Raw genomic sequence first — 25,038 nt, 5'->3', positions numbered from 1 at the left:
TGTCAACACTTGTGTCCCACGACTGCACCTCCAACAATAGAAGACTGCATCCGGCGAGAAATGGCTACATCTACTCCTTTGAGATGAGCACCATTACTCTGGCCTGACCAGTAGTAGTAATTACCTCCACTATTGATCTCTCCATTGACAGGTCTCCTCGTCTCGGAGAACCCCGCTATGACCACTCTTAGAGGTTAAGTTCAGCTGATAAATGTGGTAGTCAGTGATCCAATGAAAGGCTCAGAATATTCCAGGCACCCACACAGAGCCCCCTGGAGTTTACACCGGGCCTGGCCCGACAAGCTTGTGTCTCAATTACATCACTGGAGATCCCCAAGAAAAGGGAGCGAGTGTGTTTAGTGGGGCAGGGTGTTCTCCATCCCCAGCCAGACCTGTCAAAAGTATTGCGTGCCATATGATGTTTAAAAAATCCTTTATTCACCTGAATCATAAATTTTGTTAACCATCTGTTTTACTACTTACATATCAATATCCAATCATTACTTCAAATAGGCTGAATGACAGTTGTGCACAAGTAACATGAATGGTCATTCGTAATTGGAATATTTTGTCACTGATTTGGTTCATATGAACAAAATGTCAATAGAAGTTTGGTTAATCTTACGTTGTGTGAAGTTGTAGCTACACTTGCTGTGACATCAGACACCAGCTCAGGGCCACCGTGCCACTCAGCGCAATATCTGGAAAAGATACACACTGCAGTACATGGAAGATCGATGATAATTTACTATTATAGTCATGTTAAGTATGCAAGACTTTGTATATCAGTCAATCAATATGAGCATACGGGTATGCGGGAAGAGAAAGGAGGGATGCACCCACCTTATAGTGCCAACCCCGGGGGTCTTTCCAAGCAATTCTCCATGCAGGCGTCTCGTCGGTGAGGTTGGTGAGGCTGAAAGCAGATAGCGAGTGAGTCACCTTCATTGTGCCCGCTACGTCACTGAAGTCAGGACAACGAGGTGTGAACACCTCCCTACGTTGTTGGGGTGGACACTTGCTCATAATTGAATATCTTACACAACACACACACACACACACACACACACACACACACACTATTGACGGACAAACAGTGTGACTTTCAAGAACTAAAATCCTGTACAACAAATTTAATGTGTTTTTACTAGCGAGGGATTGTCATAGTATTGTCAAAGACAAAAGTCGTGTCGTAGTCTTGTCCGATCATATAACTCGTGGAACAACGTGTCCCACCACATTATTGTCCATGCGGTTGGCAAGAGCGATTTTTTTCTAAAGCTTCATATCCGCCGCTGATGAGATGTGGTCGAAATGAACCATGGAGATTTTAAAGGATATGCATCTGGAATTCATAAAAGAGTTGAAATGCGAACTGTAATAATCGAGCCGGTGCGTCGACTTCGAGAGGCTGCTTTATTTTCCCGAAGCCCAGCCGTAAAACCTGCGCTGACATTGACAAAAACAGCTACGATTACAATTTGCAACACAATATGCTGGCATGAGCAGAATGTCATATTTTGTGACTAAAAGGTGTTTTCGTCTGAGGGTTTCCGGCCACAAACAGTATGGCGCAGAGTTAACTCAAGGTACCTTGTTAACTGTACATGGTTATAGCACTACAGCTTGAACATCGTAAATTATCATTTTTTTTATGATAAGAGTTATAGCCTGGTATTCGTGATCCTTCCAAGGCTATGCTTGCTATATGCTTCAATAGGTTATTATGCAGTACAAGCATATGAAGTGGCAGTTTAACTTTTATATTGCAGATAAAACGAGACGAATGTTTTTGCACAAAGGAGTGGTCGCATCTCTGGTGGAGTCTGGGACTGGGTGGTATGGAATGGCCTTTGGGAGGTGGGTGAGGTAGATGGCCGTCGGACCGCTGCAGACTGTGTTAACATAACCATAAAATTTCCTGTCAGTACTTTATACAGTCTGCTCATGTCTCATGTACTCATGTATTTTAAATGGACTACTTTAAACAGATATTCGTTCGAGATAGTAAAGGGTGCTTCGTGGAGAAACTTACTCATCAGAGAAAACAAACCATTCTGACGCATGACGCGTGTTTATCAAAAGCCCTTATGGCAGTGCTACCAACCGTTCGGATGGTCCTTGTGGAGGAAAGTGATCAGTGGCGTTCCACAAGGGTTGGTGCTGGCGCCGGTCATGTTTACAATTTACATTAACGACATGACGGAGGGAGTGAACAGGTATAAGTTTGTTTGCTCACAATAACAAGTTAATTAAAGACCTCTTCTATTTACAAGGATCCGTTTTAGATAACTGATCTGGCTGGAGAACCCGTGTTCTATTGACCACCAAGTTCTGGATTGTCATTAACTGGGTGATCCTGATCCTGATCTGCCAGATCCAGAGGCCGAGGTGGGTTGTAGCAGACGACGCCCGCGTCCAGCTCTCACGCGGTTACACTTAGCATCTCCGACTTTATTCTAGTATACAGCTCAACACCGCCTCCCATAACGAGTGAGCAGCATATAATAAGATAAGATGTTGCAGAAATGTTTTTGTAGGCAGTAAAGATGTAAAATAGAAGTATTACACAACGGAATTGTAGGAGATATACAGCTAGGCCACACCGACTTGAGCAAGTGCTCATTATCGTCGATATATGGGTACTGTTAGGATTCACACACCACACACCCTATCCCCCTTGCTCAAGGGGGGACAGTAACCACTCCTAGTCAACGGAAATAATCCGGCCTGAGCGGGGCTCGAACCGCGGCCTGTTTGGCCGTGAAGCCTTCCAGCGCGGCGCTCTAACCGATTGAGCTACCGGAGTGGTGTGTGTGTGTGTGTGTGTGTGTGTGTGTGTGTGTGTGTGTGTGTGTGTGTGCGCGCGCGCGCGCGCGCTTTGTTTTGATCTGTCGCTCCGCTTTCTATTTAACCAGAGCGAATCCAGGGCCCGTATCCGCGACAACTATTAATACTAAACTTGGTATTAACTTTCGACTTTAGTATTAACTTCACTCTCAAAGTGTATCCTCAACAACTATTAGCCTAATACCTACTATTAACTTTGGTATTAACTTGGGAGTGCTGGCGAGGACTTCTAAACACTTAATAGTAAAGTTAATAGTGAATCCCAGACCCAGACCCATATCAACATGGCCACCGGACTTCCTCGTCCAGCCCGCCTCCGCAATTTAGAGTTTGATAGGACGCTTTGGAACTGTATAACGATGGTGAACTTGTCAAGACATACATATTAGACCGTGCAGGAATGGAGTATGTGACTGATTTGGTGAGAAGAGAGCTACAAGATCCAGTTCAAAGGGAGCATTCCCTCACCCCGGGGTTGAAAGTGATTTTGACTTAAAGGTACTTGGCTACAGGAAAAATGCTGCAGTGTTCAAGTGATGAGTTTGGAGGTAAGCCAGAGTAGTGTAAGCAGGGTGATTGCGGAAACTCTGGCCGCCCTCAGTGCCCCGTAGGTAGTCGGGAGGTTTATCCAGTCTCCCCTTGATAGGGTGGAGATCCGTGAAAAGCAAGCAGAATTCTACCAACTTGCCGCTGTTGTGGGAGTGATAGACTACACCCATGTGAAAATAATGGCACCAAAGGATAACGAAGTAGTTTATGTCAACAGAAAAAAAAACTAACATAGCTTGAACATACAATTAGTGTTTGATGCCTTTGTTATTGATTAAAATGTGAAATATTTGAGTTAAGGAAAACAAAACATGGGAAAAAAACTTTTATTTGTAGCAGAAAGGTACACATATGCAAATGAAAAACATGACATTAAAATTGCATTAAAATGTAGTTTAGAATATGATTTATAATTATTGTTGCTTTAAAATCAAGTTAGAAAACAAATTACTCCTGCCGGTTATTCGTATTGAGATAATGGTGGTAAGAAAGCTTGTTAGAGATGTCTGCCAGTGTGAGGGAGGAGGAACGAAAGGTCGAGGTGACCACATCGCGAACATCATGACTTATAAGTGAAGTAAAACGAGGTTACTTGGTTTCTGTTTACAAAGTTCCAAGTGGAAAAACAACTTTATTGTGAATTCAGTGTATACTTTTCTGGAGTATTGTGTTTACTGAGTGAATTGGTGACCAATCTGTTGCTATTTGTGTCTTGCTTGAAGATATTCATCATTGGATTCAAAGCTATGGTATTAATGTGCAATAGTCATCATAACAAAATACGTAGTAATTAATTATGTATGTCAACCTATTTATTTTCATGAGATCATGGTATGACCACTGAAAAACATTGTTTTTTTTTATCTTGGCTCCATTACAAATTCAGTATATAATTACTCTATTAGTGGAATCTAGTTTTCAGCATCTTTTATTATAATGCCAATATTCTAAGCACTCAGCTTGCAAACATGCTTAGGTTTACGTTGTCAGCTTGGGTCGGACTTATGTGAACACTTTACCAAGTGACGTAAGATTACTCAATGCTAGCAAAGCTATGGTATTAACGTGCAATGGTCATCATACCAAAATACGTAGTAATTAATTATATATGTCAACCTAATTATTTTCATGAGATCATGGTATGACCGCTGAAAAACATAGCTTTTTTTATCTAGGCTCCATTACAAATTCAGTATATAATTATTCATATATTCAATAAAGTAGTGGAATCCAGTTTTCAGCGTCTTTTATTATTATGCCAATATTCTAAACACTCAGCTTGCAAACACGCTTAGGTTTATGTTGTCAGCTTGGGTCGGACTTAGGTGAACACTTTACCAAGTGACCTAAGATTACTCAATGCTACCATATAGGTACTACATCTTTGATTGTGAGTGCATCAGAGAGCACTGGAGAGCAGCATGAGTCTAATTAGGTGCTAATGAATATCCTGCCTGCATCACAGACTACATCAAATGCAAATATAATCGGTGACTAAAGGGGTTATAAGCTTATGATGGAATATATATATATATATATATATATATATATATATATATATATATATATATATATATATATATATATATATATATATATATATATATATATATATATATATATATATATATATATATATATATATATATATATATATATATATATATATATATATATATATATACAAACTGTCTGCCCTAATGTCCCTCCCACTTTTGAAGTCCAAATGACACCACTGATTGTAACAACGTATCTTGTAACACCCATGACTGGGTGCCGGTGCAAATCTCCTCATTTAACACCGAGAAATTAATCTAGGAACTAGGGAACTCGGAAAAATCCAAGTTAGAGAGTGTTGCTTTGGTGATTGAACCAGTGACCTTCGACATACAAAGCCATGTCTGTCAATCGAGCCCGAGAGGGAGGATGATCAGCTGGGTGAGCTGCACGCCGACTGCCCGGGCCAGGAATCGAACCCGGGCCCGCGTAGAAGCCAGGCATGCTGACCACTAGACAACGGATGCGTATTGGAGCCCAATCTCAAGTGAACCCACTCACAATGGCACACAATTTTTTTTCTGGTAAATTTTGTGCTTTGAATGAATTTGCTAACCATTTCTGTCGAAAAACAGCAGAGATTATTTTTCACCCCTTCCACCCTAACCTCCTCAGTAATATAAAAAAAAAAGAAAATCATAGCCTTGAGGCAGTACTATTCAGCCCCAGCATCAAAAAATTATGCTGCTGCCCTATGAAAGGCATCTCTTAACTCCGATGAAGTAGGTGGTGACTGTGGTGGAGCAGCTTCATTGTCATACCTTGCAGTGGCAGGTGTCATTGGGCCAGGAGATGATGTAACAGTGGCAGGTGTCATAGGGCCAGCAGATGATGAAGCAGTGGCAGGTGTCATTGGGCCAGCAGATGATGAAGCAGTGGCTGGTGTCATAGGGCCAGTAGATATTGAAGCAGTGGCTGTTGCCGGAGCAGCTAATGGTATCTTTTCCACAAGTAACGAACAATGTGCTGGGATGGTCTCTAGCAATACTGATAAAGTGTGTATCTACAAAAAATATGAATTTAAGGGTGATTAATAAATTGTTTTAATGAGATTATAAAAGTTTTTGCCAAAAACATACAGGCCAGTCAATATTTCACTGCTGCTTGACTGTTGCTGCTGTCCTATCCCTAGCACATCATGCCAATGCTGAATGGCTCTGCCCCTTCAAATACATGAGACGAGCAGCCTATGATGTCATACACCAGTTAATGTCATAGTTATATAGGCAGGCGCCTGCGTATCTGTGGTGCCACACGTGTGGGGCACTCAGGTGCTGGGGGAAATGTCATTGTTATGAAGGGGCAGGGGTAAACCAGTGTATGCTGTGAGGCCTTGGTGTGGAAGTTCCCTGTCTGAACTGTGTAGCTAATCCCCCATACAGTGAGGGCCTTTTTTATTCCCTCAGGGGCTGTGCAGCTGAGAGAGTGGTGTAGATGAGTGTGAGTGGGTGAGTAAGTGTGTGCCTGTCTTGGCTAAAACCCTTCACTGGGGGAAGACAACCAAGGTATTTAGATAGATTGATAGTCATTGACAGATGAACATTAATAAAAATTCTATATCAAATATGCAGTTCACTGCTATGAACTTATTAACTTTAAGCTGAAATAAAGGCAGTGTGGCCAGTATAGCTGCATTCTGTGAGCACATAAAAAACTAATGTAAGTTTTACATTTAAAGACATAACTAAAAAAAATTACCAGTCTGCCGCTGCTCATTCTTGTACTTGGCAATGTGAGGCTTTGATTTTTGTTGTACGTTGTACCAACGCCTCTCACAGTCATCCTGCGTACGGGGTCCACTCCCAGGGAAGGCACTGTCAGGGTATAAATATGAAGCAAGTTTCTTAATCGTTTCACTTTGGCATGCTTTTTATTTCCCATACCTTCTCCAATAACATTTAATACATGCTGTGATGGAAAGCTAAATCAGTACCAGTATTTTATTTACATGCATCGTAAGACATTAACTTTTTAGTTGTTATGAACATGGCCATAAATACTACTTTTCATTACCTACTTTTCTAAAATGCTTTTCTCTAAGTAGGATGATATTACACAATACAGCTATATAAAAAAAATTCAAAGCATTAATCTTAATTCCATTCTTTTGAGTACTTCTAACCTAACATTATATCACCAGAAACTGTTTGACCAATGCTATCAAAATAATATTTTAATCTTACTTTACCATTCTCATCAAATCTACCTATTCTGATATAGTCTTAACATAAAATACTTGTAAAAGTGTTGAGAGTCTGGCATGCCCAACCCGCCCACCCCCAAAAAGAAAATCTAAATAAGGAATAAATAAAATAACCGGTAAATATGACTTGACTCTCTTATACGAACCCCCTTTCCACCCTAACGAACTTGGGGACCTACCATGTTAGGTTAGGACGTGTTAGGTAGGACAGCTTTAGCAGGAGTTGGTTTAGTTATGTTAGATTGTTGAGGGAGTGGGGGTTGCAGCAGAAATGGTCATGATGATGCTATTCACATGGAGCAATAGGAAAAAGTATGTCCTGTTTGGAAACTCTGTGGTTGTGTTTGTATACAAAAATACCCATTTGACGAGGTTAGGTTAGTTTGCAAGTTACTTGAATCATGGATATGTGAATATGTAACAAAAAAAATAAAAGTGTTAACCTTAATTTCATTATCTTGAGTACATTCCAATCTAACATTATATCACCATAATCTGTTTGACCAATGCTATAAATATACTATTTTAATCTTACTTTACCATTCTAACGAAACCTACCTATTCCCATATAGTCTTGACATAAAGTACTTGTAAAATTGTCCACAGTCTGGCCTGCCTAGCATCAACCCCAATAAAAAAATAATAAACAAATAAAAATAAATAAAGAATAAAACAGGGCAAATATGCCTTAACTATCTATAACCCCTCTCCCCCAAGAAACTTGGCATGTTAAGTTAGGATGTGCTCGGTAGGACGGGGCAGGTTTGTCATGGTTAGGTTTAGTTAGGTTTGGTTGTTGAGGCAGAGGGGGTTGTGGCAGAAATGGTCATAATGAAACTACTCAGATACAGAACAAAAAAGTATGTTCTGTTTGGAAGGTCAGTGGTTGTGTTATTATGCAAAAAATACCCAATTGATTAGGTTAGGTTAGTTTGTAAGCTAATTGAACCATGAATATGTGATTACTAACCTTGTTACAGCTTCTGCCACTTCAGTCCACGCTCTCTTCTTATCCTCAGGGTTGATACTCTTCCCATAACACCCTCTGATTATACGTATTTTTTCTTGAATTTGATGTAAGAAGACCGTTTCATCGGGCGACCAATTAAACTTACTCCTTTTCTGCGCTGGTTCTCCGGCCCGTAGATGTGCTCATTGGGGCAGATGACGTGGTTATGGTGCGGTAATTTCAGCAGAGCAAGTCGTGACGCAGGAGGGGAGATACGGGTATTGACGAGTGACGGAGTAAAAGCAGCCTTTGAGGCTGCTTCTATCTGCCACAAAACTCAGTATTTTCTTGTGTTAGCCATTTATTATGTTTCTGTTGTACATTTATACATGTTTTCTTTATTTTTCTTTTAAAACATATACTTAATTCATGTCGGATGTTTACGTTTTGCACGGAGGCGTCCTTAGCAACGAGCCCGCCATAAAGAAGAAGAAGATAATAGTAGCCAGGATTTGCTAATACTTACACTCAAAGTTGACGAGGATAGCTATTACTCTTAATAATTTGAAACTATTAACTTTGATAGTAACTTTAAGAGTAAAAGTTAATAGCTCTCGAGGATACGGGCCCAGAGCAGATTCAGATCCGGGCCAGTGGTCGCTGATCAGTGTTCTAAATAGAAGACGTCTTAACATTAGAAGTGAAGAAGATTGTCAAACACTGCAATATGACCTGGACAGGATATGAGAGTGGAATCGTATTTGGGAAATGGAATTTAACACCAGAAAGTGCAGTGTAATGGAATTTGGAAAGAGTAAAATGAGAACTTCAGGTAACTATTCAATGGGAAATGAAAGCACTAAAAAACGTCAATGGAAAAGGATCTTGGAGTAACTATCAGTTAATTTGTCGCCAGAGAAACAAACAATTGTGGGTGCGACATACAGCCTGGAGAGGAACATACAGGTAACATTTTAATATTTAGATGAGGTAATGATGAAGAAACTGATTGTGACCGTGATACGCCCAAGGTTGGGATACCCAGCAACAATATGGTCGCTGAGCACAAATTTAAACATAAGGAAATTAGAGAGGATTCAGAGGACAACAACAAATTTTGGTAATACTTTCTAAGAAGTCCGCCTCCCCCTCCGCCAGTCCAGCCCCCCCTACCCCCAAGACAAGCCTGGTTAACTGTAGGGAACCGGGGTTTGGGGGGGGGGGGGAGCCAAAATCACTGAAAAAATGGGCTTCCAAAATTTCCCAAGAAAAATCCCCAAAATAAGGAAAATTACCTACATGTGGGGAAAGGTCCAGGGGGGGGCGCAGCCCCCCTTGGTTAGGAGGGGGTCGAGGGGGGTGGCCCCCTCGTTAGCAGGTCGTAAAGTTCGGTTGGAGTAGTTTAAATATGCTCCCCACCCAAAAAAAAATTAAACACGATTTTTCGGAGCACCATACATGTGGGGGGGGGGTCCAGAGAGGGGCGCAGCCCCCCTTGGTTAGCAGGGGGGTGAGGGGGGCTATTAGGTTATAAAGTTAGGACTTTCCTTACTTTCGAGACTAGGGAATTTTCCTTAATTTAGGGATTTTTCTAGGGAAATTTTGGAAGACCATTTTTTAGTGATTTTGGCTTCCCCCCCCCAAACCCCAGTTCCCCACAGTTCCTCAGGCTCGTCTTGGGGGGTAGGGGGGGCTGGAGTGGCGGAGGGGGAGGCGAACTTCTTAAAAAGTATTACCCAAAGTTTGTTCCAAAACTAAGAGACTTAACATACGAAGAGAAACTGAGGAGACTGAAGTTACCGACATTGGAACAGAAGAAGGAGAGGAGAGATCTGATTGCTGTGTATAGGGTGCTGAATGGAGTGGAAGTAAAGGACAAGGAAAGTTCAATAACATGGAATACAAGAGACTTAAGAGGCCTTGCAAAGAAGATAGAAAAGGATCCCAGTAGAAGAGATAATATTAAGAACAGCTTTCCATAAAGAATAGTGGAGGCCTGCAATGGCCTAGAAAAGGATGTGGTCCGTGCAAAGACGATTCATGAATTCAAGGCCTATTTAGATATTAATAGATGCAGAGACGAGAGTGCGAGCGTAGCTCCCTCCCCGTATATCACAGCTAGTTAAATACAAGTAGATAAATACCACTGTCCACTGTCATATTTCAGTAATCAACAAAATATAACGATATGCATATCAACTCGAGCCGAGGAGAGAGAGAGAGAGAGAAAGAGAGAGAGAGAGAGAGAGAGAGAGAGAGAGAGAGAGAGAGAGAGAGAGAGAGAGAGAGAGAGGAGCAGGGGGGGGGGGAGGGGGGTTGATGTGGGATGGTCTCCCGAGACTTGGATGTGTCACCTGTCACATTCTCCAAAGCCAGGTCTTAAATACAGTGGAGAGATGCAGTCATCAATTTGAATCCATTATGTCCATGCCGCCCACTGTACCAAACAACCAACGGCGTGGCTTTACATTGGTGACGAGGAGTGGACCTACTCTACCTCAAAGAATAGATTATAGAAGTAAGGACGCGGGAGGAGGTGGGGAAGAGTTGTAACTAAAAACTGACTATGGATCGCACACTTGCCCCTCAGCCTTGCCTCTCTGCCACATACCGCGCATCCCTGTACTTAAGTTTCGTCACCCACATGCCACACGGTTCTGTATTGGGTTTTACTACATTGTGGGCAGTTAGAGTATGGGTAGACAGACCAAAAAGTTACTTTTTCATGGACATGAAAATACTGACTAGTTCCAGCATGCCCTCGTGGACACATTGTCACGAGAGGACACATCCTTAAACAGAGGAAACTTCTTTGACACAAAGGTCATAAATGAGTGGAATATTATTTCTGAATGCTGTCTATAGCCATTGTGTGAACACCTTTAAAAATGAATCGGTAAAGATTCGTTTTAGGTCCGTGCCAGTATCTCATAATCTACTTCATGAAACATCACTATCTCTTCATATATCTTTTCTACAAACCTTCAACAGTCATGGAAACGCTTTGAAAATCCAATTCAAGGATTTTTTTTACTCTTCAAAAATAGGGGATAATGTTTACGAAAGCGCGTCGCCTCCTCTGGCGACGGCCGCGGCGACGCTGCAGCCGGTGTTGCGAGAAATACCTCCTCGCTGAAATAAGTCACATATACGGGGGGGGGGGCGATGGGGGCTCAGCCCTTCCGTTAGTAGATCGTAAAGTTCGGTTGGAGTAGTTTAAATATGCTCCCCGACCGTAAACTCGCTGCGAGCTATTTTACGGCTGCGGCGGCTGCAGCGTCGCCGTGGCCGCCGCCAGAGGAGGCGACGCGCTTTCGTAAACATTATCCCCTATTTTCAAGAGTAAAAAAAAAAAAAAAAAAGTCCTTGAATTGGATTTTCAATGTGTTTCCATGACTGTTGAAGGTTTGTAGAAAAGATATATGAAGAGATAGTGATGTTTCATAAAGTAGATTATGAGATACTGGCACGGACCTAAAACGAATCTTTACCAAAAAAAGTCCTTGAATGGATTTTCAAAGCGTTTCCATGACTGTTGAAGGTTTGTAGAAAAGATATATGAAGAGATAGTGATGTTTCATAAAGTAGATTATGAGATACTGGCACGGACCTAAAACGAATCTTGACCCATACTTCCTCTACCATGAGTACTAATTGGAACGATGTGTACTGATCGACGACCCTACCTGACTATATAGTGGTGACTCGCGTGACTTACCTGCGTCAGAGAGGTGAGCAGCACGGGGCGAGGAGGCGAGTGCGGAGACGAGGCCTGCTGTGGGGCGACTGGCGGGGAAGACAACTTGAGGCCGCTCAGTGTTTCAGTGGACCGAATGACGGGTCGAACCAGTGACGTGAAACAGGTAAGAACAAAATGCATCAGAATAAGGAAGCAGTGATTGTAGAAACCGGTCGTACTAGTTCCATAAATTGAGATAGGTTTATTAGTAGCAATAGCAGTACCTTTTCAATATGATGTATAGTAATATAACCACATTTGTTTCACTGATTCGATCCGTTCGTTTCACTGTTTCACTGAGTCCGTGCTTATTTGAACTTGTTTACACAAATATACGACATAAGTGACAAAGGCAAAGCCACCAGATTTATAATAAAGCGTGGACCCTAAGTTTTTTTGTATTTTTATTCATTAATATTTGTTACATTTACCATGTGTTTATCCGTATTATAACATGAAAACAACAAGACAGCTAATGGGAGGGTGAATACAACAGTTATCAAACGGCTCGTCTCGTTACAATACTCTTGTGGGCTCGTGAGTAGCCGGCCACCGAGGCACCTTTGTACTCCTCGGCAGCACCTCTGTAAGATGGTAACCTATTTTCCCTTTGCATACACCTTTGGATCATTTGAACACATCTACGCTTCTTGCCTAAATACTTTCAAATTCTCATTTGTAGCAGTCCATCCCTTCGTTTTCTTCACTTCCCTACCTCTGCCTCTGACTTTCCCCCATCCCTCAAAACGCCTTCTGTCCCTCTCCACCACTCGTGAGGGATGAGTGGAGGAGAGGGATATGTGACAGCCTCCAACTGTCTCCCTCAGCCCTGCACAGCCATGTGGCATAAAACAACAGGCATAGCCCAGAGTGTGCTGCTGCGGAGCACAAAAGTCTTACTTGTCATCTTGACTGGACAAAATCATCTCGTTCCAACACATTCCACAAGTTCTGTTCAAAAAGCTTTACAGTGCTGACAAGCTCCAAAGTTCTTCCCAAGTCAAATTTTGAACTAAACACACATGTGATTTATCATTAGTTGTCTGACTATTTTGAAAGGACTTAAATGAATATTGTAATCTGATATAAAGAGGAATAAAAGAGAAGAAATGGACTGTTGCTCACTACTAACGACGGAAAATAATATCAAGTGCGCTTCATTAACACAAGAGGATTTTTTTTTATTTTTTACAACAAAGGAAGCAGCTCAAGGGCACACAAACAAAGAAAACAATAATAAAAAAAAGCCCGCTACTCGCTGCTCCCAAAAAAGAATTAAAAGAGGTGGCCGAAAGAAAGATCAATTTCGGAAGGAGAGGTGTCCTGATACCCTCATCTTGAAAGAGTTCAAGTCGTAGGCAGGAGGAAATACAGATGAAGGAAGATTGTTCCAGAGTTTACCAGCGTGAGGGATGAAAGAGTGAAGATGCTGGTTAACTCTTGCATAAGGGGTTTGGACACTGTAGGGATGAGCATGAGTGGAAAGTCGTGTGCAGCGGGGCCGCGGGAGGGGGGAAGGCATGCAGTTAGCAAGTTCAGAAGAGCAGTCAGCGTGGAAATATCGATAGAAGATAGAAAGAGAGGCAACATCGCTGCGGAATTTAAGAGGTAGAAGACTATCAGTAGGAGGAGGAGAGCTGATGAGACGAAGAGCCTTAGACTCCACTCTGTCCAGAAGAGCTGTGTGAGTGGAAACCCCCCCCCACACGTGAGATGCATACTCCATACGAGGGCGGACAAGGCCCCTGTATATGGATAGCAACTGCGCGGGGGAGAAGAACTGGCGGAGACGATACAGAACGCCCAACCTCGAGGAAGCTGATTTAGCAAGAGAGGAGATATGAAGTTTCCAGTTGAGATTTTGAGCTTAGAATAGACCGAGGATGTTTAGTGTTGAAGAAGGTGACAGCTGAGTATTGTCGAAGAATAGGGGATAGGTGTTTGGAAGATTGTGTCGAGTTGATAGGTGGAGAAAGTGAGTTTTTGAGGCATTGAAGGAAACAAGGTTCCTTCTGCCTCAATCGGAAATGATAGCAAGGTTAAGGTTAAGCGTTCTGCAGCGTCCAGTCTGGAGTCGTGTACTTCCTGATGTGTTGGTCTTCTATTGAAAGAAGTTGAATAATGCAGGGTGAAGTCGTCGGCGTATGAATGGACAGAACAGTTTGTTATGGAAAGAAGATCATTGATGAATAACAGGAAGAGAGTGGGTGATAGGACATAGCCCTGTGGAACGCCACTGTTGATAGATTTAGGGGAAGAGCAGTGACCGTCTACCACCGCAGAGATAGAACGACCGGAAAGGAAATTGGAGATAAAGGAACAGAGAGGGGGATAGAATCCGAAAGAGGGCAGTTTAGAAAGCAAAGACTGGTGCCAGACTCTATCGAAGGCTTTCGATATGTCTAGCGCAACAGAGAAAGTTTCACCGAAACGGCTAAGAGAGGATGACCAAGAGTCAGTTAAGAGAGCAAGAAGATCGCCAGTAGAACGCCCCTTGCGGAATCCATACTGGCGATCAGATAGAAGGTTAGAAGTGGAAAGGCGCTTTTGAATCTTCCGGTTAAGGATTGATTCAAAAGCTTTAGATAGACAGGCAAGTAAAGCTACAGAGCGGAAGTTTGTGGGATTGGAACGGTCACCCTTCTTAGGCACAGGCTGTACAAAGGCATACTTCCAGCAGGAAGGAAAGATAGATGTTAATAGGCAGAGACGAAAGAGTTTGACCAGGCAGGGTGTCAGCACAGAAGCACAGTTTTTAAGGACAATAGGAGGCACTGCATCAGGTCCATAAGCCTTCTGAGAGTTCAGGCCAGAGAGAGCATAGAAAACATCATTTGGAAGAATCTTAATAACAATCATAAAGGAATCAGAGGGGGGATGAGTAGGAGGAATATGCCCAGAATCGTCCAGGGTGGAGTTCTTACAGAAAGTTTGAGCGAAGAGTTCAGCCTTAGAGACAGATGAGACGGCAGTGCTGCCGTCAGGGTTAAGGAGGGAAAGCGGAAGAAGTGAAATTGGAGGAGATATTTTTGGCTAGATGCCAGAAGTCACGGGAAGAATTAGAAGAAGCAAGGTGTTGACATTTTCTACTAATAAAAGAAGTTTTGGTAATTCGGAGAATAGATTTGGCACGATTCCGGGCTGAAATGTAAAGGTTAGTGGGAGTTCGAAGGCTCTGGAACCTTTTGTGAGCTGCCTCTCTATCTTTTATAGCACGAGAATAAGCGTGATAAAACCAAGGCTTTTTAGCATGAGTAGAGAAAGTACGAGGAATGTATGCCTCCATTCCAGAGACAATCACCTCTGTGATGCGCTGAGCACACACAGAGGGGTCTCTCTCCTGGAAGCAGTAATCATTCCACGGAAAATCGGAAAAGTACATCCTCAGGTCGTCCCACCGAGCTGAAGCAAAATGCCAGAAGCATTGCCTCTTCGGCGGGTCCAGAGGATGTACAGGAGCGATAGGACAGGATACAGATATAAGGTTATGATCGGAGGAGCCCAACGGAGAGAACAGTTTGACAGAGTAAGCAGAAGGATTAAAGGTAAGGATGAAACGAAGGTAAATGGCGATTGTTAATAGAGGAGGGCAAGGATTTTCCACTAGCTTTGAGACACGCTGCGATGGATGACTGTTCACAAAAGAAAGGAGACTGAGAGCAAAGAGCGATAGGAAGGACTGGGGAAATAGAAGGCGACAATAAAAATGTGACATGGTAGGAAAAAGGGGGACCGAAAAACAAACAGATGGACAACCAATGTAACAGTGTGGCAACCCAAAAAAATCTAAAGGTCAGGGCAGACAGATAACAAGATGGATAAATGAAGTCAGAGAATATGTGCATGAGCGACATGGATTACACTAACATCAGACGCAGAAATAGGAGATCATTGGGAAAGGCTTTTGTCATGCAGTTGCTGCTTCAGCTGATGATGAAAAACCAGCCCCTGAATACAGGACACCCACAATCCAGGCTCAACCACTGTTTACATAGATCACAGCACACAAGCTTTGCTTGTCAGTGGTAGTGGATGAGGACAGTGTCTTCTTGCGACCTTCACCTCCATCATATATGGTGAACTGCGTCCCCAGGAGATTCGACCTCAGCTTCCCATAGAGACTCACCACCTCGGGCCTAATCAGTTGGGTCAGCAGAAATCAGATAGCTTGAGGTTGCTGACTTCTTTCGTTTTCGTCCAGCGAGGAGGAACATCTGACATGGGAGAGAGGCAACATATTTACTTTGGCTGTTCATTCTATAAAAATGCTGAGAGCTGAGTTAAACCCAATAGTCTCTTTACCATGAGTGAACCCAGGTGGTTCATGTCTAAAACTTCAGAAGGTGACAGCAAATGCATGCAGGCAGTGGGTGGATGAGCAACTTCCTGGGCAAGACAATTGTTATAGGCCTGGCACTATCCAATCCTCTACTGGATGAGGGAAACCAGACCTATATTACAGTCTAATAGAACTGAACAAGACTGCTTTGGTTATAAGGATGACAGGTAAGGCATGTAAGGTTGAAGAATTCCCCTTCTTGAAATTCCTAATGCCAGCTGTCGCCCCACTTTCCCTCAACGTAGCCACTCAACATGTATAAGTTAATTTGTTCTACAATTTCTTGTTCCTTTCTCTCTGATTTCCTAACCAGGCCCCCGTGCCTTCCCTCCCTAACCTAACTCTCCCTTCCTGTCCTTCTGACCCTTTGACCTGGCTTATACATTCTTAACTTCCTTTTTTTTTTCCTTCTATCCATCGTGACCCCCTGCTCTGTCTCTTGTGCCCTAGCTCCCAACCTCCTCCTCTCTAACTTCCCATCCTGTTCCCTTGACCTGCCTTACACACCTTTTTTTTCCGTCGTCTCGCTCCACATGCAGGAAGTAAGTGGGGAAGAGGCCCCGGTCTATGCCCTTCCTGTCCCTGGAGATGCGACTGGGAGACGAATTGGTGAAGGCATGATCACAAAGACCAAAGACAGTCCTGTTGAGAGTGAGATGAATTACTGAGTTAAGATCAATCAGACCTCACCAAGGCCTTCTGAAATGGAGATGTGTTTGTGAGAGAAAGATCATTCGAGTGATAAACGAGACGAGTTGGTGATGTCATTATCAACTGAGATACAAGTGATATGTGTCAGACATTTTCCATTTTCTTCATTTTCACATCTATTGAGATTAGACATTCGATGACCATTCTTCAACTGTCTATCAAGGGTGTTTCTCCATATTAACACCGAAAACGGGTACAGATCCTACTCTTCTTTAATCTTCCTGGTGGTCTATGACAAGGCACCTCAATGCCTGACATTCTTACCAGATGTCACTCGCATTTCTTCTCTTCACATGTTCACACAATCTTAGTCTCCTGATTCTGAATGTAGCTCGTCATTGACTCATCACAGATGCACTGCCTACGCCATCCCTCCAGGTGGTACCAGCCATATACCTCAACACCCTTCTGTCTCATTCCATCAGTACATCCTGCTGCTTCTTTGTCAGAGCCCACAATCCGCTCCATACCACACACAGGCAATTGCTGAGTGGTTAGCTGCCGGCGCCGCGTGCGGGAGGACGCGGGTTCGAGTCCTGCCCACCGCCCCATGTTTTTTTTTCAGTCACCGCCAAGTGGCCTAAGACTACCAACATGCTGTCCTGAAGACCACCTTTGATCCCGGACTCTAGATTCTCTCTGTAAAGAGATGCTCAAAGGTAAACTTCGTGGGGCAGCATGAGCCAAGCAAGATGGCGCCACTATAAACACTTGCCTGCGCCATAACAGGCTGGGGCCGATCATTAGGGTCCACTAACAAAGTCTATCGGCGCCATAGGCCGAAACGTACAAAAAAAAAAAACACTTTTCATCAGCAACCCAAATATTCCTTTCCACTTTCTCCATGCTGCTGCAACTCTCCCACTAACTCTAACTTCGTCAGCACTGGCATCCCCTTCAAAAGTTCTCAAGCACATACCAACTTTCATACAGAAGTTAGGTCAGCTCAGAAGGACGAAGCCCCACCTCAGCGTCACTTCAATCAATCAATCAATCAATCAATCAATGGGGGCATACACCGGGGAATGCCTCACCCTGCCCACCCTATGACGAACTCTGGGCATTTCCTTGGACTCCTCCACTTGCGGTTATCTAATACAGGAACAATATGGTGAGAAAGGTCGACTTCTGGGTAGCGTTCCACATGTCCTTATAGCCGGAGTTGGCGTTTACGGACTATGTAGGTAATATACCCAGAATCAGTCTGTTGGAGCAATCGCCGGTTTGACACAAAATCACTTCAGCGATATCCCATGGTTCTACGTAGCTACATATGTATTACTAAAGGCATCAATCCGCCTCTTCAGGTCACTATTCAATGTCCATTTTTCAGCCCCATATGGCATAAGACAGGAAGCACACGCAACTTGAAGATCCGAGCTACCAAACCATCAATCCGCCTTTTCAAATCACTATTCAATGTCCTTGTCTTACAGGCAAATAGTAAGGCAGGGAGCCCAAGCGATTTCAAGATCCGGATTTTTGTCTTTCGACATAGGTATCGACAACCCCACACACTCGTGCTGAGCGAGTCAATAACACCGTGGGAGAAGCCAGTCAGCCGTAAGATTCTTGATGAGACCCGCCGTTGTCCTGAACTACGCTGCCAACGAATGTTAAATTTTCTAAGATATTACTGTCTTCGCCAAACGAATGAATAGACTGTACTGCTGTATCTAGTAAGCCTCCAACCACCTGTACCTTGGTCTTGGCCCAGGTGACCTGGAGTTCCAAGGGAGTTATCTTGTAATCCAGTCCTACCAGCGTCATCACCAGAACCTTCTGTGATTCCACAAGGATTACTGCATCATCGACAAGACCAAGGTCAGTGACTCTGGTATTGCCAACAGATGATCCACAACTTTGCCTAATACTCAGTCAATACAAGTGTTGAAAAGTGATGAATCAAGGACACAGACCTACCTCATTCCCGCGTTCATGGGAGAGCAGCTGGACACATCCCCCTTACTCTTCATAACACTCTCACTCCCAGAGTACAGGCCAGTCAATAGACCAACGGTCTATGCAGGAATCCCACGGAGTCACAAAAGACCCCATAGTGCCAGTTGTCGACTTACCAAGCGTGAACCCGGACTGCCTAGGTTTCTGCAGCTTTAGCAGCTGGTTGCGAATCCGCATCAGCAATAGATGGGGAAGCACCTTGCCTGGCACACTGAGCAGCGTAATACCACAATAGTCCTTGAAGTCCTGGCGGTCCCCTTTCTCTTTCCAGATAGGTACAACTCACTTCAGCGGAGGCAGATACAACTATCCTACTTTTTTGTGACGGATACGGTCATCAAGTTGTTGATTCTCATATTAAAATCGAATAAAAAAGTGTTGACCACCGGAGTGAATTTAACGAAATATACTGATAAGTAGAGGTCCTGTTAACTGTACAACGAACAGATTATGCTGTGAACAGACTGAAACTGCAGCAAATTCATAAAATAAGTTTCTAGTAACTAAATATGTACTCTAGAGTCTAGAGGCTGTATCTAAAAGATAAGATAAAGGTGTGTGCATGCGCTATAGCTGAGCGTGACTGCAGTGCTGATCTCCGATCCGTTGGCCCTTTGAGCCTGTGGTAAGAACCATTTACCACGGGACACGAGCCAATGTGAAATACGGAATTGCCACAGTTTGTCTTCCCTAGGTACCCATTTATCGACCAACCCGAAAGGGAGGATGAACAGCTGGGTGAGCTGCACGCCAACTGCCTGGGCCGGGATTCGAACCAGTGCTCGCGAAGTGGTAGCACGCAGATCACTGGATCACGGAGGATGTCTTTAGACAAGAAAAATAAATAAAATAGGAAAAAGAGAGGAAGATGTACAGACGCAAAAAAATGAGGAAGGAATAGACAAGCCTACAACTTTACTATCCTCAACGACCTAGAGCGGTTGATCCAGCACCCTACACGTATTCCCGACCGTCTTGAAGACCTGCCCAACATTCTAGACCTCTTCCTTACCTCAAACCCTTCTGTCAAACTGTTCTATCCGTTTGGTTCCTCCGATCACAAGCTTATTTCTGCATCCTGTCCTATCATTCCTGTACACCCTCTGGACCCACCGAAGAGGCGATGCTTCTGGCATTTTGCTTCAGCTCGGTGGGACGACTTGAGGATGTACTTTTTCGATTTCCCGTGGAATGATTATTGCTTCCAGGATAGAGACCCCTCTGTGTGTGCTCAGCGCATCACAGAGGTGATTGTCTCTGGAATGGAGGCATTCATTCCTCGTTCTTTCTCTACTCCTCACGCTAAAAAGCCTTGGTTTAATCACGCTTGTTCTCGTGCTGTCAATGACAAAGAGGCAGCTCACAAAAGGTACCAGAGCCTTCAAACTAATGCTAATTATGAACTTTACATTTCCGATTTCCGACTAACCAAAAACTCTTTCATTAATAGAAAATGCCAAAACCTTGCTTTCTCTAACTCTTCCCGCGACTTCTGGCATCTAGCCAAAAACATCTCCAACTTCACTTCTTCATCTTTCCCTCCACTCCTCAGTCCTGATGGCAACACTGCCGTCTCATCTATCTCTAAGGCTGAACTCTTCTCAAACTTTTTCTAAAAACTCCACTCTGGATGATTCTGGGCATATTCCTCCTACTCATCCCCCCTCTGACTCGTTTATGCCTGTTATAAAGATTCTTCCAAATGAAGTTTTCTATGCCCTCTCTGGCCTCAATCCTCAGAAGGCCTCCTATTGTCCTTAAAAACTGTGCCTCCGTGCTGTCATCCTGCCTGGTCAAACTCTTTCGCCTCTGCCTGTCAACATCTACCTTTCCTTCCTGCTGGAAGTATGCCTTCATACAGCCTGTGCCTAAGAAGGGTGACCGTTCCAATCCCTCAAACTACCGTCCTATAGCTTTACTTTCTTGTCTATCTAAAGCTTTTGAATCAATCCTTAACCGGAAGATTCAAAAGCACCTTTCCACTTCTGACCTTCTATCTGATCGCCAGTATGAGTTCCGCAAGGGGCGTTCTACTGGTGATCTCCTAGCCTTCTTAAATGACTCTTGGTCATCCTCTCTTAGCCGTTTCGGTGAAACCTTTGCTATTGCGCTGGACATATCAAAAGCTTTTGATAGGGTCTGGCACATATCTTTGCTTTCCAAACTACCCTCCTACGGTTTATATCCTTCTCGAGTTGAGTCGATGTAACACAGACATTGGAAGGAGTTTCTTTTCAAACCGAGTCATCCGCCACTGGAACAATCTTCCCTCAAAAGTAGTAAATGCGAATACCATCAACTCCTTCAAATATAGAATCGACCGTCATTTCGCTGCGTCGGGAGTAAACTGAATAACGAGGGGCTTCCATCTGCTCCTCAATATCGAGGTGCTTTCATCTGCTCACCAAGCCCCAAGTGGCGGTCGAGCAGACTAAATCACCCAAGCGGGCGACCTCGTAATGAGCCAATAGGCTTTCTGTTGCCTGCATTTCCATGTTTCCATGTTTATCTCCAGTTTCCTTTCTGACCGTTCTGTTTCTGCTGTGGTAGACGGTCACTGTTCTTCCCGTAAACCTATTAACAGTGGTGTCCCACAGGGTTCTGTCCTATCTCCCACTCTCTGTTGTTCATTGATAATCTTCTTTCCAAAACGAACTGTACTATCCATTCCTACGCCGATGATTCCACTCTGCATTACTCAACTTTTTTTAATAGAAGACCCACCCTACAGGAACTTAACGACTCAAGGCTGGAGGCTGCAGAACGCTTAGCCTCAGACCTTACTATTATTTCCGATTGGGGCAAGAGGAACCTGGTGTCCTTCAACGCCTCAAAAACACAGTTTTTCCACCTATCCACTCGACACAATCTTCCAAACAACTATCCCCTATTCTTTGACAACACCCAGCTATCACCTTCCTCAACACTAAACATCCTCGGTCTATCCTTAATTCAAAATCTCAACTGGAAACTTCATATCTCCTCTCTTACTAAATCAGCTTCCTAGAGGCTGGGCGTTCTGTACCGTCTCCGCCAGTTTTTCTCCCCCGCACAGTTGCTGTCCATTTACAGGGGCCTTGTCCGCCCTCGTATGGAGTATGCATCTCATGTGTGGGGGGAGGTCCACTCACACAGCTCTCCTTGACAGAGTGGAATCAAAGACTCTTCGTCTCATTAGCTCTCCCCCTCATACTGATAGTCTTCTACCTCTCAAATTCCGCCGCCATGTTGCCTCTCATTCTATCTTCTATCGACATTTTCATGCTGACTGCTCTTCTGAACTTGCTGACTGCATGCCTCCCCTCCTCCCGCGGCCCCGCTTCACAAGACTTTCTACTCATGCTCATCCCTATACTGTCCAAGCCCCTTATGCAAGACTTAACCAACATCTTCACTCTTTCATCCCTCACGCTGGTAAACTCTGGAACAATCTTCCTTAATCTGTATTTCCTCCTGCCTATGACTTGAACTCTTTCAGGAGGAGGGTATCAGGACACCTCTCCTCCCGAAATTGACCTCTGATTTTGAACACTCCTTTAACCTCTGTACTGGAGCAGTAAGTAGCGGGCCTTTTCTTTTTTTTTTTTTTTTCATTACGCCCTTGAACTGTCTCCGTAGCTGTAAAAAAAAAAAAAAGTAAAAAAAAAGCAGGGAAAAATATCTGAGAAAAATATCGACTACAAACCTGATGCTTTACTGCTCCTGCTGCTGTAGAAAGTGCTGCTACTACTGCTGTTGCTGGTGCTGTGTGATGGAGAAGGCGTGGGCCTGGGGCAGCACCACGGCATGGGGCGACTCCTTGGGGGAGACCAGAGTCATGGCCGGAACGATCGGGGTCCACTCTTGGTCCTCCTCGTCCCCTTCCACCTAACTCTTCAGCTGCAGACCAACCAGCTTCCTCTGTCTCTTTGAGGGGTATGAAGAGTGGACTCGGAAGACAGACAAGCTCACAGACATAGATAGGTATCGTGGTCAGCGAACGGATATGGTATCCCGAAGACGCGATCTTTCCAGAGGTTACTGCATTCCCAAAGTTCCTGGTACAAATGCTAGCAGGAAACCACGGGCGAATTTGGTGACAGCTTCCCTCGTGCTACCCCACAACAGGACGTTTCAGGAGACTGTTGTCTCAACTGGGGGAGGGTTGGGGTGGGGTGGTTCTGGATGGACCACAACATCTAGGCACGCCTGCGGTGTATCGTAAACAAGCTGCCACAGTCTATCACCCCATCAACACTACCGCACTGCCACACTACTCATCAACACGCAGCACCTCACAGTTTCATGTCTACAACACCACGACACCACACACCACTACATCCACCTCACATCTTAACTCGACCTTGACCACATCGTCCCTGGCAACAGCACCGCCACCTCACAGTTTGGTATCTATCTTTACTACCTCGTCCCGGCCCAGTGATGCCCGTGAGACCTCTGCCACGGTGGTCTCGTCAACGGTGTGGGTCGGGGCGGTACAATTGAGGGCCGGCAGAAAGTCGCGGCCGTTGGTGAGCTTGAGCGTGGCGCTCCTGAAGAACGAGGTCCGGGTTGTCTCCGAGTCTGTGAGTGGAGGAGATGAGGAGGTGATTAGAGGGTGGAGGAGAGAGGAGAGAGTGTATGGGAGGTGGAGTGTGTGCGATGTAAGGGGACATGCTACCGAGATTGCGAGCATAGGACAATAAATGAGAATGATCGTGAGAGTAGAGATTGTTGGTTAGTAAAAGGGAGGGAGGAGGGAGGCTGGTCAGATGAGGAAGGCAGGGAAGAAGACGGGAGAATTACATATAATTACATATATAATTACATAGATAACCAGACCACACCGGCCCTAAGGCCCAAACTAGGTGATCTGTCCTAAACCTAAGTGACAGTTGTTATGCGGCCACCATGACGTTGAAACTGACCTTGTGAACATTGAGGTAGAGGAGCTAGCGGTCAAGATTAGTCTTAAACGATGCAATCGAGTTACATTGTACCACTGATGTTGATAATCTGTTCCAATCTCGAACAACAACATTAGTGAAGAAGAATGAACTTGTCTACATTTTGGTTTAGCGCCATTATTTCTGGTTCGCGTTGAATCATCCATCACAAACAGCTTGGTCGGATCCACGTTGGTAAAACCGTTAAGTATTTTAAAGCCCTCGATCAGTTTTCCTCTTAGGCGGCGTTTTTCAAGAGAAAACAGGTTTAGATGTGGCAGCCTTTCCTCGTAGGGTTTGTTTTGTAATGAAGGAATCATCTTGGTTGCTCTACGCTGAACACCTTCTAGTTTAGCAATGTCTTTCGCATGTTGGGGAGACCAAAACTGCACGGCATACTCCAAATGAGGTCTGACGAAATTATTTTACAAAGGTAGTATAACATCTTTATTCTTGAAAGTTTTTTTTTTAATCAAACCCATCATCCTGTTTGCTTTTTAACGGACTCGTTGCACTGCTGGGAAAACTTGAGGTTAGACGCGACTGTGACGCCATGATCTTTGACCGAGTGAACGCTTTTAATTTTAACGCCGCACATTTCATAGTCCTTCTTTATATTTCTATGTCCAACCTGCAGAATCTGGCACTTGTTTATACTAAAAGGCATTTCCCATTTTACTGACCAATCTGTTATTTTACGCAAATCTTCTTGTAGGCTCCGCCTGTCACGTTCTGTACGTACCGCATTGCCGATTTTCATGTCGTCTGCAAATTTACTAATGAAATTATTGAGACCAAGGTCAATGTCGTTGATGTAAATGACGAAGACAACGGGTCCCAGGACAGAGCCTTGGGGGACACCGCTAGTGACTGGCATCCACTCAGAGGTCACTCCATTTATTTCAAATCTTTGCTTTCTATTGCTTAGCCAGTGCTTGATCGATTCGTGAGACTTACCCCCGATGCCTATTTCCTTGATTTTATGAAGCAACATGTAGTGTGGAACTTTATCAAACACCTTCTGGAAGTCCAAATAACTAATATCAAGTGGTTTAGAAACATCATAGACTGCAAAAAGCTCGTTATAGAACGTTAATAGATTCGACAAACAAGATATGTTGTTACGGAAACCGTGTTGCGAGTCAAGCATCAGTGAATTACACTATGGGTAGTTAATTACTTTATCTCGAATAACTGTCTCAAATAATTTACCAATAATTGAAGTTAAGCTGGTTGGCCTGTAATTATCCGGTA

The 25,038-nt window shown here is 43.9% G+C and overlaps 2 long non-coding RNA genes across 3 annotated transcripts; both read right to left on the bottom strand.

The window, feature by feature from the left end:
- Positions 1-254: 254 nt before the first annotated feature.
- LOC127006462 (uncharacterized) lies at positions 255-11,878 on the bottom strand. Of its 2 annotated transcripts, XR_007759577.1 has the most exons (4): positions 11,827-11,878; positions 844-916; positions 626-701; positions 255-392 (listed from the first exon to the last, which is right to left on the bottom strand). It is a non-coding gene; the product is annotated as an uncharacterized LOC127006462 (long non-coding RNA). The 2 variants fall into 2 exon arrangements; XR_007759576.1 differs by lacking the exon at positions 255-392 and having other exon boundaries at positions 510-701.
- Positions 11,879-15,743: 3,865 nt separating this feature from the next.
- Positions 15,744-23,175, bottom strand: LOC127006461 (uncharacterized). The gene is made up of 3 exons (XR_007759575.1): positions 22,545-23,175; positions 16,694-16,828; positions 15,744-16,061 (listed from the first exon to the last, which is right to left on the bottom strand). It is a non-coding gene; the product is annotated as an uncharacterized LOC127006461 (long non-coding RNA).
- Positions 23,176-25,038: the final 1,863 nt, after the last annotated feature.

Source organism: Eriocheir sinensis, chromosome 32 (genome assembly GCF_024679095.1).
Source record: "Eriocheir sinensis breed Jianghai 21 chromosome 32, ASM2467909v1, whole genome shotgun sequence".
NCBI lineage: Eukaryota > Metazoa > Arthropoda > Malacostraca > Decapoda > Varunidae > Eriocheir > Eriocheir sinensis.
This window is presented reverse-complemented; position numbering and strand designations above follow the sequence as displayed.